This window comes from Thalassophryne amazonica, chromosome 10 (genome assembly GCF_902500255.1).
Source record: "Thalassophryne amazonica chromosome 10, fThaAma1.1, whole genome shotgun sequence".
Classification (NCBI taxonomy): domain Eukaryota; kingdom Metazoa; phylum Chordata; class Actinopteri; order Batrachoidiformes; family Batrachoididae; genus Thalassophryne; species Thalassophryne amazonica.
Window position 1 is genome coordinate 40,939,916 of NC_047112.1, and position 15,694 is coordinate 40,955,609.

A 15,694-nucleotide genomic window follows, 5' to 3' on the forward strand; every position below is an offset into this window, starting at 1 on the left:
TTCTCACCATGTGTGCTTTTTATGTATATGTTTATGTATATGTATATGTTTTATTGACGTTTTTATTATACACTAAAATAATTTATGAATTGTGATTGATTGGTTTTTATTTTACCAAGACAATCATACTAATATGTCAGCAGGGAGCACAAGAAAGTCACATTGTGACTCATGTCAATCGTGGACCCATAGATGTCCATGCTTAGGTAAAAAAAAAGAAAAAAAAATAGAACGTTAACACATCATATGAAATTGTCAAATGCATTAGAATACATTCATTTCAACCAATTATAAAACAATATTCAAATTCAAAAATCCTGTACTGGCAGGATCATAATGTATAGTATTGGCAGAATATCTAATAATATAATATAATACAAACCTCAATTTGAAAACGACATGTAAACACAATAATACACCAGATTAAAAAAAAAATCAGAAGTATTAAAACCATTTTCCTCTCTGTTTTTCATTTTGTTAAGCAATAGCTGTTCACATCTGAACTTGAAGGACTCTTTTGAGTCTGCGTTTTTAACAGAAAGAGGTAGATCATTCCATATACGGAGCTTCCGGAAAGTATTCACAGCGTGTGAGGTTCCACATTTTGTTATGCAACAGCCTTATTCCAAAATGGAGTAAATTCACTTTTCCCCCTCAAAAGTCTACTCACAACACCCCATAATGACAATATTTTTTTAATTTTTGTAAATTTATTAATAATAAAAAACTATAAGAAATCACACATACGTAAGTTCATACCCTTTGCTCAATACTTGATTTGGTGTTGAAATATTAAAACATAAGTGAATGAACTAGGATCTAACTGTTTTTGAATTTCATTTTTAAAGGATAAGGGCAGCACAAGGTCTGTATGTGCTCTAGTATGTACAGTGCATCCAGAAAGTATTCACAGTACTTCACTTCTTCCTCAAAATGCTACTCACAACACCCCATAATGACACATAAAAAGGTTTTTTTTAATTAAAAAAATATTAAAAACTAAGAAATCACGTGTACATAAGTATTCACACCCTTTGCTCAATACTTTGTTGATGTACCTTTGGCAGCAATTAGAGCCTCAAGTCTTCTTGAATATGATGCCACAAGTTTGGTACACCTATCTTTGAGCAGTTTTGTCCAAAATAGATCCTTGTCATTTAATATCCATCTATGAAGCAAGAAACGTCTCTGTGAGTGCAAGTATGTGGATCACATATCTCTCTGACTGTTTGTCAGATTGACCTCAATTTTGGGATATGGCTTGCGCATTCGCCCTATTGAGGTTTCAAATCCTGCAAAATCTTGCAAAACTTCAGAGTTCGCCGCTCTGCGAGATGTCATTAACATTGAGAAATACACTGAGACGCTCTGATCAGGCTGCACTTTAACCGCTGCACACAACAGCTTTAACATCGCAAAATAAAACTCTTTGCATATTGTGCCTAAAACTCTTATTTTCAATGGGAATTGCTGTGAGCGACGATCGCTTCCTGTTCATGTCGCTCTGGGGGAACGTGAGGTTTGCTCTTTGACGTCCTGCTTATTGTCCTTGACAACACTGTTTGTCCAGTTTGTTCCAGAGTAATACATATAAAATGTCTCAAATTTGGTTTGCGTTTATTAAATTTACACAGGTTAAACGTAGCAGACATGGATTATTTGGAGTATTTGTTTTAGCAAGTTTTCAGGGTCTCATGCATGCAGTGTCTTATTAACGTGATGAAAAGCATATATTATATTTTGGTCGTATAATGTTCATTTGCAATTGTCATCATGTGATTTCTCTATGTTATTTTGACTGCAGTGACTCTCTGGTGCACAAGGGATTATGGGATATCTCAATAGGGCAAATGGCACAATTAGTGCAGCAGATAACTGAAACAATTGTTCCAATGGTGAAACAAGCACCAAATTCAGCACAAATACTCCATAGACATTACTCTTTTGAAAAAAACGACTAGCCACTTGAATTTTCAATAGACAGCCAGGTAGGGGTCAATTGAGGGATTACACAGGGGTCAAAAATTAAAAATGCTCCAATCATATACCACATTATTTGTCTGATTATAAAGAGTCCAAAAAAGTATAGTTTGGACTATCTACGACTGAATGTTCTGAAGTTATGGGGTAAAAACAGCAAGAATGGTGACAAAGGTCAATTTCAGTTTGTACAGGTTACTCCAATTTTGGTAAAAAGTGGTGCAAATTATTGGTTGAGCTAATAGGATTAATAAATGGAATAGTTTTGACTGTGATGAATACTTGGTCTCCAAAGAAAAGATCAAACAATGTCCTAACAATTCCTAAGGGCAGACAAAGCTTTAGACAAATACTGGCCTGCCTGCGTAATTACATCCTGTCCATTCATTCACTGAAGTTGTTTTCGTGCTTGATTTTTGGTTTGACCAAACAGAGACTGTGAGGCCTCGGCACACCCAAGCCTTTCGAGGTAAATCCTCATCTCTGAAATTCACATTTGTTTACAAAACAAAATGAAATCAGGACTCCATGTGCAATTACCAGCCCATATCAATTTTGCCTATTCTATCAAACATGATTGAGAAAATGGTAGTTGCACAATTAAATGACCATTTGGAAGCAATCAGCTTTTCCACCCACAGCAGTTTTAGATCTGGTTATTCAACTGAAATAGCAAAATGCTGTTTGGTTGAGAACGTGAAAAAGTCCTTGGATAGGGGTCAGGTGGTAGGAGCAGTATTTTTAGATCTTAAAAAGGCTTTCAAAATGATCATTCACAGCCTGCTCTTATCTAAAATGCCATCTTTTAACATCTCTTTGGAGGCAGTGGACTGGTTTGCATCATATCTTCAGGACAGAGAACAGTGTGTTAAAGTAGCCCAAGATAAGTCCTCATTTTTAAACATTCGACAGGGCGTACCACAGGGCTCTATACTGGGATCCTTGCTGTTTGGTATCTTTATAAATGATTTAGCTGGATCCTGCAACAGTGCCAGTTGCCAACTCTATGCAGATGACACACTTTTTTATGCACCTGCTGAGTCACCGGAGCAGGCAGCAAAAGTTTTGTTCGCATGTATGGCTGAGGTGAGCCAATGGCCAGTGCCGCCGTTCGGCATAAGCAGACTACGCAGCCTGCGTGGGGCACCAACCATGTTGCACTAGTTTGCAGGGCCTCCAATTGAGTGAAAAATGTGTTGAAATTATTACATTATTACATTTCAAAATCAATACGAATTATTTATGAATAGGCCCATCGTTTTTGTCTTTAAACATTGTGTAGGCCCCTACCCCATTACTTAATTGGGGCAAATTAACAGTTTTTTTTTGCCTAATATAAAGCCCCCATCCACCCCCGCCCCGATTCCCTGAAATGGTACAGCCCTGTTTGCGTCTTTCTCTGTTCACTGTGTCGCCTAACTAGGGTTGCCAGATGTGACGATTTCCAGTCCAATAAATGAGAGAGTAGAGTGCACTGTAGAGTGCTCTATTATAAACCTTAGCATTTGTTGTGGTTGTGTATGGTTTCACAATGCCACCACTGTTTTGCTTGATGTGTAGTATTGAACATTTTAATATTTAGGTATTTTTCTGTGTGTCCATAATTTAATATAATATAATGGTTTCATGTAGTTTTCTTATCATTATGGAATACACCGGATACTAGATAACATAATATAATGAAGTGTTTTACAGTTAAACAGAAAACCTAAACTGATGCGTATTTTATGCACTTGTTATCCTATTATGAACAATGGTACAACATGGTATTTTGTTAAAAAAATTGTCAAAAAATCTTAATGTTTCGGTATTTTTGTTTAGCATTACTAATGATATATTTTTTTTTATTTAAAACATTAAATAGTAATGGTTTGAGTAGAAAAAAGGTGACAGGTAGTTTGTCAGTTTGTACAGTGGTCAAACATCAATTTGCTCCAATTTTGGTAAAAAAAAAAAGAAAAAAGAAGTGATTCAAGTTATTGGTTAAGCTAAAAGGGTTTTAAAAAGGAAGTTTGCACCATCCTGATTAGTTCCAGAATCCAATGGATGTCAACTTTGATTGACAAGTTACTTTGGAGACCCAGCACTCAATGCAATCAAACTATTCCATTCATTAACTGTATTATATCAACCAATAACGTACAAACTGAAACTGACCTCACTTGGGATGGCCACCATACATTTTGTATTGCTCATGGTATACTGAGCTGGGATTCTAAATCTTATTTAGTCATTTTAAGTTGTACCAAAAACCTGCTTGGCCCACAGAGCATTGATCTGCATCTGGATATGACACACACACCAGGTTGATGATTTATCTGGGCAAAGGTGAAATGCTCACACCCAGGTTTTACGAAATTTGTGATTAAAATTCAAGAGAAATAAGTCTTTTGTGTGCACCGAAGAAACCTTAGATCATTTGCTTCAATTTATAAAAAATGTGAATGAAAATAAAAGTGTTGCATTCACATAGTTGCTGAGTACATTTCGTAATTTAAGCCTCAAAGTATTCCCTAGTTTCTCCTCTGCGGAAACACGTCAGCTGAGAGGGACAGACTGTGAATGATGACAGGCCACGAACATGCCTGAAAACAAGTTAAAAACAAATGAAATGTAAAGTTGTAACACCCAGGCTGAGACAGTGATTAGTGGATTCATGCAGGTGCACCTGCACACAGTCCTTTACACACCTCCCATCATGCCCTGCTCTGTCAGTTAACCACATGCCCCGCATGCACCTGTTCTCCACACTACACATACTGACTCCCGGGGGCGGGGGCCACATGGAGGTGAGCGGGGTTCTTGGACGAACGTGAACATCTCCGACAGCTCAGTAAAGTGCCCCCAGCCATCGTAAGGATGCCTCCAAGCCAGCTCACAAATACTGCTTTTGAAAACTCATACCTGCAAAAGAAAAAATACATCTGTGTACCGTTAAAGGATGAAGTCTTTTTTTTTTTTTTACAACCCAAGTCATATTAAAACATTGTTAGCAATCAAGTGCTCAACTCACTTTTCACAACTGGTTTATTTGTGATAAATCTGTTTTTTGGGAATTAGTTTAGAGATCACTTACAAAAATTCACCGTACAGTGCATCCAGAAAGTATTCACTGTGCTTTACTTTTTCCAAATTCTCTGGTCTGATGAGACAAAGATTGAACTATCTGGTGTGAATGCCAGGTATCATGTTTGGAGGAAACCAGGCACCATCCCTACAGTGAAGCATGGTGGTGGCAGCATCACACTGTGGGGATGTTTTTCAGCAGCAGGAACTGGGGGTTATTCGTCAGAATGAGGGAAAGATGAATGCAGCAATGTACAGAGACATCCTAGATGAAATCCTGCTCCAGAGCGCTCTTGACCTCAAACTGGGGCAAGGGTTCATCTTTCAGCAGGACAATGATCCGAAGCACACAGCCAAAATATCAAAGAAGTGGCTTCAGGACAACTCTGTGAATGTCCTTGAGTGGCCCAGCCAGAGCCCAGACCTGAATCTGATTGAACATCTCTGGAGAGATCTGAAAATGACTGTGCATCGATGCTCCACATCCAACCAGATGGAGCTTGAGAGATGCTGCAATAAGGAATGGGCAAAACTTCAAAAAAGATTGTAGCATCATATTCAAGAAGACTTGAGGCTGTAATTGTTGCCAAAGGTGCATCAACAAAGTATTGAGCAAAGGGTGTGAATACTTATGTACATGTGATTTCTTATTTTTTTAATTTTTAATAAATTTGCAAAAAAAAACAATTCCAAAAAACTTTATGTTGTCAATATGGGGTGTTGTGTGTAGAATTTTGAGGGAAAAAATGATTTCACTATTTTTGGAATATGCCTGTAACATAAAATGTGGAAGAAGTGAAGTGCTGTGAATCCTTTCTGGATGCACAGTACATGCTAGAGCGCGAACAGACCTTGTGCTGCCTTTATCCTTTAAAAATTAAATTAAAAAACAGTTAGATCCTAGGTCATTCACTTATGTTTCAATATTTCAACACCAAATCAACTGGAAGCTTTTGAATCAGTTTGTGACATATTGCGGCCCCATACAGTTCAATAAGTGATGTATTTCTTTTAATACAGACTCTTGAACAATATTCAAAATAGGGTTTGAAATTATCCAGAGCAAGGTCAAATTTATAGCAGCAATTCATAGAAGCAAGGAAAGGTTTTGGCCCTATCCCCAGCCACGTGGTCTATCTAGTGTTTAATTTTGGTTTTAGTTTCCCATTCTATTTCACTCATCTGTTGTATATTTCATCCCATATTTGCCCACATAGTGATGTCTTCCTTCTGTTACATATTCTGGAACATTGTTCAAAATAGGTTTTGACATAGTCTTGAGCAGTGATTTGAATTAGCAACACTAGCGAAAAGGTTTGTACTGTCCCCAGCCACACTTTCTATCTAGATAGATTGATTGATTTAGTGTCCAGTCTTGCTGTACAACCCCATATCAGAAAAAAGTTGGGATGATGGGGGGATCCAGGTAAGTTCTGCCAGGAAGTAGTCCCCATAGTAAATAAATAATATAAAATGCATGAACACATTAACAGCTATGCAGTGTAAGGTTCATCAAAATGTAGTTTGAGTTCATTTAGAGGTGTGCTATAGATGCACCAAATCTACGTATTGCATGGCCTGTTCAGTAATAAGTGGGTGATTCTTTAACTACGGGCACTATTGGCCTTGTAAATGTAATTTCCACCACACCATTGCCTTACAATATAAAGCGCCTTGGGGCAACTGTTTGTTGTGATTTGGCGCTATATACATGTGCTCTGATGTCACTGTTTATCTCCATAGAAACTACCCAAACAATCTTTCATACAAACTGTTTAAAGGGACATTACAGTGTTGTGGTGGAAATGCAATAGTGTGGGACAACTACATTTTGTTTAAAAAAATCACAACAGTTGTATGACATTGAATACCCCAATTATGTTTTGATTATTTTACTGATATTTTATTCAGAGATATTTTAAAACATTAGAAAAAACGTTTCTTTACCATTCATTTTTATCACTGAAGATCAAAAGTCTGGGTGTGGGACAAGCACAAAATGGCAATATTTGCATATAATGATGCTGAAAAAGGTGAAAAAGTCATCATAGACTACTAGAACAAAGTTCTTAACACACTTTCATTGTAAAGATAACTATAAAAGTGTGAAATTTCCACTTTTTTCTGTTTTTCATACAATATGATCAAAGGACATAATAAGTGCCCGTAGTCTAAGAATCACCCAGGTGTAAAAAGTAACTTCTGTTATATGATGTAACTCTCAATTGGAACAGTCACAAACCTGATCGCTAACAGTGTCTTAATACGGTGGTAAATAAGTGAACTTCAGCTATAAAAGAACAGACAGGGTGCTCAATATTCCCATCAATGTAAAGTTGAATCACACTTCTCCAACTACCTGTGCAGGTTATGAGATCCATAGTAGGACAGAACAACTACTCTGACATACCAAGAGGTGATGATGATGGTCATTAAACGTGATCAAAGGAAACACTCATTTTAGTGGCATTCTTACAGTTTGCAGATCATTGTGCTTTTGTATCACTCTCACAGCAGTGTCCATTTTCCAGCAATGCAGTTTTCAACATGTTGTTTATTTGTGAAAAAAAGGAACATGTGATGTGACTTCAGGACAAACTATTAGCACAATAAAAAACAACTAGCGCATTGCCTGTGGGGATCCATGGGCTCTAGATTTGGGTAGTGTTTCGGGGAGGTGATGGTTTAGTGGTTAAGGCATTGGGCTTGAGACCAGAAGATCCTCTGTTTAAATTCCAGACTGACTGGAAAATCACTAAGGGCCCTTGGGCGAGGTCCTTAATCCCCTATTGCTCTTGGTGTTTTATAAAATAGGTAGCTGACATTTTTCAAGGGTGGTAATAAATTCTGCAAAGTTTCTATAATGATTTGGAATGGCGTGTGAGTCCAGAATGTAATTATCAATGTCCTTTCTTCAGTGTGTTAGCAAAAATATTAGTCCTATCAACATTCTGTTTTGGCGTTCATCCTTGACCCAAAATACATAAGCATACCAAATGACAAACATCAGCTCCCCATTGTTCAACCCGTGATCGAAGCCATACACACACATGCACACGCACAGAGGGGCCACTAGTCTTTTAATATATAGATGTAACTGATGATGATGATGAGTGGAGCATTACTGATGTATAGTTTGGTTTCAGTGCCCCCTAGAGCCAGGAGCAGCACTGACACACCTGAGCTCATGAACATGATTCCTCCAACCACAGCTGCTGCCACTTTGCTCTCCTTTTTGTTCTCCATGAAGCACATGCACTTCATTCCCACAGTGGAAACCATGACTGCCACAGTGGACAGGAAGATGCTGAGCAGCAGCACTGACCTGGCTGCTTGGACCTCAGCTGGACGCACACAGAAGGGTAGAAAATGCAGTTAGGTCCATAAGTATTTGGACAGTGACACACCTTTTGTAGATTTACAACTTTAAGGACTTTAACAAAAATATCACATTAGCTGTACAGCATTAATAGTGCAGCAGATAACTTAAACAATCGTGCAAATGGTGATACAAGCACCAAGGTTGGCACAAATACTCCTTAGACATTGCTCTTTTGAACAAACCGACTGGCCACTTGAATTTTCAGTAGGTGGCCAGGTAGGGGTCAATTGAAGAATTACACAGGGGTCAAAATTAAAAATGCTGAAATCATTTTGAAAACTACACCACATTATTTGTGTGATCGTAAAGATTCCAAAAAGGTATAGCTTGGGCTATCTATGACTGAATGATTAGGAGTTATGGGGTAAAACCAGCAAAAATGGTGACAAAGGTCAGTTTCAGTTTGTACAGGGGTCAAAAGTTAAAGTACTCTACTTTTAAGATTAGGCTTAAAACTTTCCTTTTCGCTAAGGCTTATAGTTAGGGCTGGATCGGGTGACCCTGGACCATCCCTTGGTTATGTTGCTTTAGACGTAGACTGTGGGGGGGTTCCCATGATGCACTGTTTCTTTCTCTTTTTGCTCCGTATGCATCACTCTGCATTTAATCATTAGTGATCGATCTCTTTTTCCTGGTTCTTTCCCTCAGCCCCAACCAGTCTCAGCAGAAGACTGCCCCTCCCTGAGCCTGGTTCTGCTGGAGGTTTCTTCCTGTTAAAAGGGAGTTTTTCCTTCCCACTGTGGCCAAGTGCTTGCTCATAGGGGGTCGTTTTGACCGTTGGGGTTTTTCATAATTATTGTATGGCCTTGCCTTGCAATGTGGAGCGTCTTGGGGCAACTGTTTGTTGTGATTTGGCGCTATATAAGAAAAAAGTTGATTGATTGATTGATTTCAGCTTTTTTAATTTTGACCCCTGTGTAATTCTTCAATTGACCCCTACCTGGCCCCCTATTGAAAATTCAAGTGGCCAGTCGGTTTGTTCAAAAGAGTAATGTCTAAGGAGTATTTGTGTCAACTTTGGTGCTTGTATCACCATTTGCACGATTTTTCTCTAAATATTCTCTTAGCCGCTGCACTATAACTGTTTAGGATTTGTACAAACAGTCCTTTCATTTTCACCGCCAAACTAAATATAACAATTCTTTTTTTTTTTTTTTAAACATTTATCATTTTTTCCATCAAAAACAAAACACCTGCACATCACTTACAAAGTGAAAACAAAATACATAAATGTAGGGATGGTGCCTAGTTTCCTCCAATTTCCTCCAGTTTACTTTCAAAATCAAATCAACTTTATTTATATAGCGCCAAATCACAACAAACAGCTGCCCCAAGGCGCTTTATATTGTAACAATAATTACGGAAAAACCCCAACGGTCAAAACGACCCCCTGTGAGCAAGCACTTGGCGACAGTGGGAAGGAAAAACTCCCTTTTAACAGGAAGAAACCTCCAGCAGAACCAGGCTCAGGGAGGGGCAGTCTTCTGCTGGGACTGGTTGGGGCTGAGGGAGAGAACCAGGAAAAAGACATGCTGTGGAAGAGAGCAGAGATCAATCACCAATGATTAAATGCAGAGTGGTGCATACAGAGCAAAAAGAGAAAGAAACACTCAGTGCATCATGGGAACCCCCCAGCAGTCTAAGTCTATAGCAGCATAACTAAGGGATGGTTCAGGGTCACCTGATCCAGCCCTAACTATAAGCTTTAGCAAAAAGGAAAGTTTTAAGCCTAATCTTAAAAGTAGAGAGGGTGTCTGTCTCCCTGATCTGAAATGGGAACTGGTTCCAGAGGAGAGGAGCCTGAGGAGCCTTATATTGTATGGCCTTGCCTTACAATATAAAGCGCCTTGGGGCAGCTGCTTGTTGTAATTTGGCGCTATATAAATAAAATTGATTTGAAAGCTGAAGGCTCTGCCTCCCATTCTACTCTTACAAACCCTAGGAACTACAAGTAAGCCTGCAGTCTGAGAGCGAAGCGCTCTATTGGGGTGATATAGTACTATGAGGTCCCTAAGATAAGATGGGACCTGATTATTCAAAACCTTATAAGTAAGAAGAAGAATTTTAAATTCTATTCTAGAATTAACAGGAAGCCAATGAAGAGAGGCCAATATGGGTGAAATATGCTCTCTCCTTCTAGTCCCTGTCAGTACTCTAACTGCAGCATTTTGAATTAACTGAAGGCTTTTCAGGGAACTTTTAGGACAACCTGATAATAATGAATTACAATAGTCCAGCCTAGAGGAAATAAATGCATGAATTAGTTTTTCAGCATCACTCTGAGACAAGACCTTTCTAATTTTAGAGATATTGCGCAAATGCAAAAAAGCAGTCCTACATATTTGTTTAATATGCGCATTGAATGACATATCCTGATCAAAAATGACTCCAAGATTTCTCCCAGTATTACTAGAGGTCAGGGTAATGCCATCCAGAGTAAGGATCTGGTTAGACACCATGTTTCTAAGATTTGTGGGGCCAAGTACAATAACTTCAGTTTTATCTGAGTTTAAAAGCAGGAAATTAGAGGTCATCCATGTCTTTATGTCTGTAAGACAATCCTGCAGTTTAGCTAATTGGTGTGTGTCCTCTGGCTTCATGGATAAATAAAGCTAGGTATTATCTGCGTAACAATGAAAATTTAAGCAATGCTGTCTAATAATACTGCCTAAGGGAAACATGTATAAAGTGAATAAAATTGGTCCTAGCACAGAACCTTGTGGAACTTCATAATTAACCTTAGTCTGTGAAGAAGATTCCCCATTTACATGAACAAATTGTAATCTATTAGATAAATATGATTCAAACCACTGCAGCGCAGTGCCTTTAATACCTATGGCATGCTCTAATCTCTGTAATAAAATTTTATGGTCAACAGTATCAAAAGCAGCACTGAGGTCTAACAGAACAAGCACAGAGATGAGTCCACTTTCTGAGGCCATAAGAAGATCATTTGTAACGTTCACTAATGCTGTTTCTGTACTATGATGGATTCTAAAACCTGACTGAAACTCTTCAAATAGACCATTCCTCTGCAGATGATCAGTTAGCTGTTTTACAACTACCCTTTCAAGAATTTTTGAGAGAAAGGGAAGATTGGAGATTGGCCTATAATTAGCTAAGATAGCTGGGTCAAGTGATGGCTTTTTAAGTAATGGTTTAATTACTGCCACCTTAAAAGCCTGTGGTACATAGCCAACTAATAAAGATAGATTGATCATATTTAAGATTGAAGCATTAATTAATGGTAGGGCTTCCTTGAGCAGCTTTTTAGGAATGGGGTCTAATAGACATGTTGATGGTTTGGAGGAAGTAACTAATGAAAATAACTCAGACAGAACAATTGGAGAGAAAGAGTCTAACCAAATACCGGCATCACTGAAAGCAGCCAAAGATAACGATACGTCTTTGGGATGGTTATGAGTAATTTTTTCTCTAATAGTTAGAATTTTATTAGCAAAGAAAGTCATGAAGTCATTACTAGTTAAAGTTAAAGGAATACTCGGCTCAATAGAGCTCTGACTCTTTGTCAGCCTGGCTACAGTGCTGAAAAGAAACCTGGGGTTGTTCTTATTTTCTTCAATTAGTGATGAGTAGTAAGATGTCCTAGCTTTACGGAGGGCTTTTTTATAGAGCATCAGACTTTTTTCCAGGCTAAGTGAAGATCTTCTAAATTAGTGAGACGCCATTTCCTCTCCAACTTACGGGTTATCTGCTTTAAGCTGTGAGTTTGTGAGTTATACCACGGAGTCAAGCACTTCTGATTTAAGGCTCTCTTTTTCAGAGGAGCTACAGCATCCAAAGTTGTCTTCAATGAGGATGTAAAACTATTGACGAGATACTCTATCTCACTTACAGAGTTTAGGTAGCTACTCTGCACTGTGTTGGTATATGGCATTAGAGAACGTAAAGAAGGAATCAAATCCTTAAACCTAGTTACAGCGCTTTCTGAAAGACTTCTACTGTAATGAAACTTATTCCCCACTGCTGGGTAGTCCATCAGAGTAAATGTAAATGTTATTAAGAAATGATCAGACAGAAGGGAGTTTTCAGGGAATACTGTTAAGTCTTCAATTTCCATACCATAAGTCAGAACAAGATCTAAGATATGATTAAAGTGGTGGGTGGACTCATTTACATTTTGAGCAAAGCCAATTGAGTCTAATAATAGATTAAATGCAGTGTTGAGGCTGTCATTCTCAGCATCTGTGTGGATATTAAAATCGCCCACTATAATTATCTTATCTGAGTTAAGCACTAAGTCAGACAAAAGGTCTGAAAATTCACAGAGAAACTCACAGTAACGACCAGGTGCACGATAGATAACAACAAATAAAACTGGTTTTTGGGACTTCCAATTTGGATGGACAAGACTAAGAGTCAAGCTTTCAAATGAATTAAAGCTCTGTCTGGGTTTTGGATTAATTAATAAGATGGAATGGAAGATTGCTGCTAATCCTTCGCCTCGGCCCGTGGTACGAGCATTCTGGCAGTTAGTGTGACTCGGGGGTGTTGACTCATTTAAACTAACATATTCATCCTGCTGTAACCAGGTTTCTGTTAGGCAGAATAAATCAATATGTTGATCAATTATTATATCATTTACTAACAGGGACTTAGAAGAGAGAGACCTAATGTTTAATAGACCACATTTAACTGTTTTAGTCTGTGGTGCAGTTGAAGGTGCTATATTATTTTTCTTTTTGAATTTTTATGCTTAAATAGATTTTTGCTGGTTATTGGTGGTCTGGGAGCAGGCACCATCTCTACGGGGATGGGGTAATGAGGGGACTTTGTCTTATCAGATCAGAGAATTTTGTTTCTCATGGTTTTCAGAGTCCTTCAGGTGCCTTTTGGCAAACTCCAGGTGGGCTGTCATGTGCCTTTTACTAAGGAGTGGCTTCTGTCTGGCCACTCCACTATACAGGCCTGATTGGTGGATTGCTGCAGAGATGATTGTCCTGAAAGGTTCTCCTCTCTCCACAGAGGAATGCTGGAGCTCTTACAGAGTGAACATCGTGTTCTTGGTCACCTCCTACATGAACATTTCCAAGTCACTGAATATGCCTTGGATTTTATTTTCATCAATTAAGAAATACAAACAGTACGGCACTCTATGGTAAATCTGTATGGAGTAGAGAGTTCTCAAAAACTGAGTGACTGTGCAAGAAGAGAAGAGTGAGGAAAGACACCAAGACACCCAGAGAATGTTATAGGCTTCTGTGGCTGTGATTGGGGAACTTGTGCATGGTGCATGTTTTGCATTTTGTATCACCACTTATACAGCGTCATGATGAAGTGGTTTAAAGGAGAATTTTCTTAAAAAGATGACCTGAAAGTTCAGCTACAATTTTCCAGAAGATACATCTGAGATGCAAGCCTAGATTTGATGTTTTGGTGAAAGAAAATCCTGATGTTTGACTGGTATTTTTTGGTAAACTAAACACACTGGTTTATTTCATTTCAACTCCTGTGGTCGTGCACAGCTAGGCAAACTCAGAAAAATTGTGTAATTGTCCAAATACTTGTGAATTTGACAGTAAATACAATATTGTGCTTATGTTATGAAATGATATATTTATATATGAATACGAAATGTAATAATAATATGCAGTGAACACTGTTGCGTGCATAATGCCATGCTTTCAAAGCAGGCGCAGCTTCTGGTTTCTCCACGAGCAGCTTCTGGCAGACCTACCTGGTATCTTTAGAAGAGACTTGTACAGTTCACAGGTTAGTCTCTCGCCACCGCTGCAGCTCATCCACAAACCCTCGTAGTTTCGGTATGCTTTCCCCTGATGCTGCTTCTTCCATTCCACCATAAAAATAGCCGTAAGTGTGGCACTGATCCCGGCCAGAGAGAGCAGGAACCCAAGCAGCTGCAGCCCAGAGCTGGCCATCACATCCAGCAGAGCGGTGGAGCTCAGAGATTAAGGAGGAAAAAGGTGTGGCTGAGTCGTTTAACCCCTCAGATTGTTTGTTTTCTTTTTTTTAATGATGTTGATTTAATTGTCTGCAGCAGTTGTTGGGACAGTTACAGTAGTGCGCTCTGCGCTGCAGTGGCTATTTAAGTTCAGGGCGCATGACACACCAAGTCTCCACTCCACCTGCAGGTCCAAGCTGCTACCAGAGCAATTTATAAATTACATCCTGCCAACCACACAGAAATGATTCCCAGAAGGGGCTGTTTGGGCTGTTCTCAACATTGTACTTTGAACAAAAATAGAAACACAACACTTTTGTTTTTGCTCTCATTTTTCATGAGCTGAACGCAAAGATCTGAAACATTTGTTATATACACAAAAGACCTCTTTCTCTCAAATATTGTTTACAAATCTGTGTTAGTGAGCACTTTCCTTTGCTGAGATAATCCATCCCACCTCACAGGTGTGCCTTAGGCTGGCCACAATAAAAGACCACTCTAAAATGTACAGTTTTATCAGAGCACAATGCCACAGATGTTGCAAGTTTTGAGGGAGCATGTGATTGGCATGTTGACAACAGGAATGTCCACCACAGCTGTTGCCCGTGAAATGAATGTTCATTTCTCTACCATAAGCCGTCTCCAAAGGCATTTCAGAGAATTTGACAGTACATCCAACCAGCCTCACAACCTCAGACCACATGTAACCACACCAGTCCAGCACCTCCACATCCAGCATGTTCACCTCCAAGGTGATCTGAGACCAGCCACCCAGGCAGCTGCTACAACAATCGGTTTGCAGAACCAAAGCATTTCTCTACAAATTGTCAGAAGCCGTCTAAGGGAAGCTCATCTGCATGCTCATCATCCTCATCAAGGTCTCGACCTGTCTGCAGTTTGTCATTGTAACCGATATGAGTAGGCAAATGCTCACATTCGATGGCATCTGGCACACTGGAGAGGTGTTCTCTTCATGAATGAATCCTGGTTTTCAGTGTTCAGGCCAGATGGCAGACAACGTGTGTGGTGTTGTGTGAGTGAGCAGTTTGCTGATATCAACGCTGTGGATCAAGTGGCCCATAGTGGCAGTGGGGTTATGGTATGAGCAGACATGTTATGAGCAGACATGTTATGGACAACGAACACAGGTGTATTTTCTTGATGGCATTTTGAATTGAGAGATACCATTATGAGATCCTGAGGCCGCTTGTTGTGCCATTCATCCATAACCATTACCACATGTTGCAGCATAATGCAAGGATCTGTACACCATCCCTGGAAGCTGAAAACATCCCAGTTCTTGCATGGCCAGCATACTCACCGGACATGTCATTGAGCATGTT

General features: G+C 39.1%; 1 pseudogene; it reads right to left on the reverse strand.

Moving 5' to 3' along the window:
• Positions 1-4,730: 4,730 nt before the first annotated feature.
• Positions 4,731-14,392, reverse strand: LOC117518093 (annotated as a pseudogene).
• Between the last annotated feature and the right edge of the window lie 1,302 nt (positions 14,393-15,694).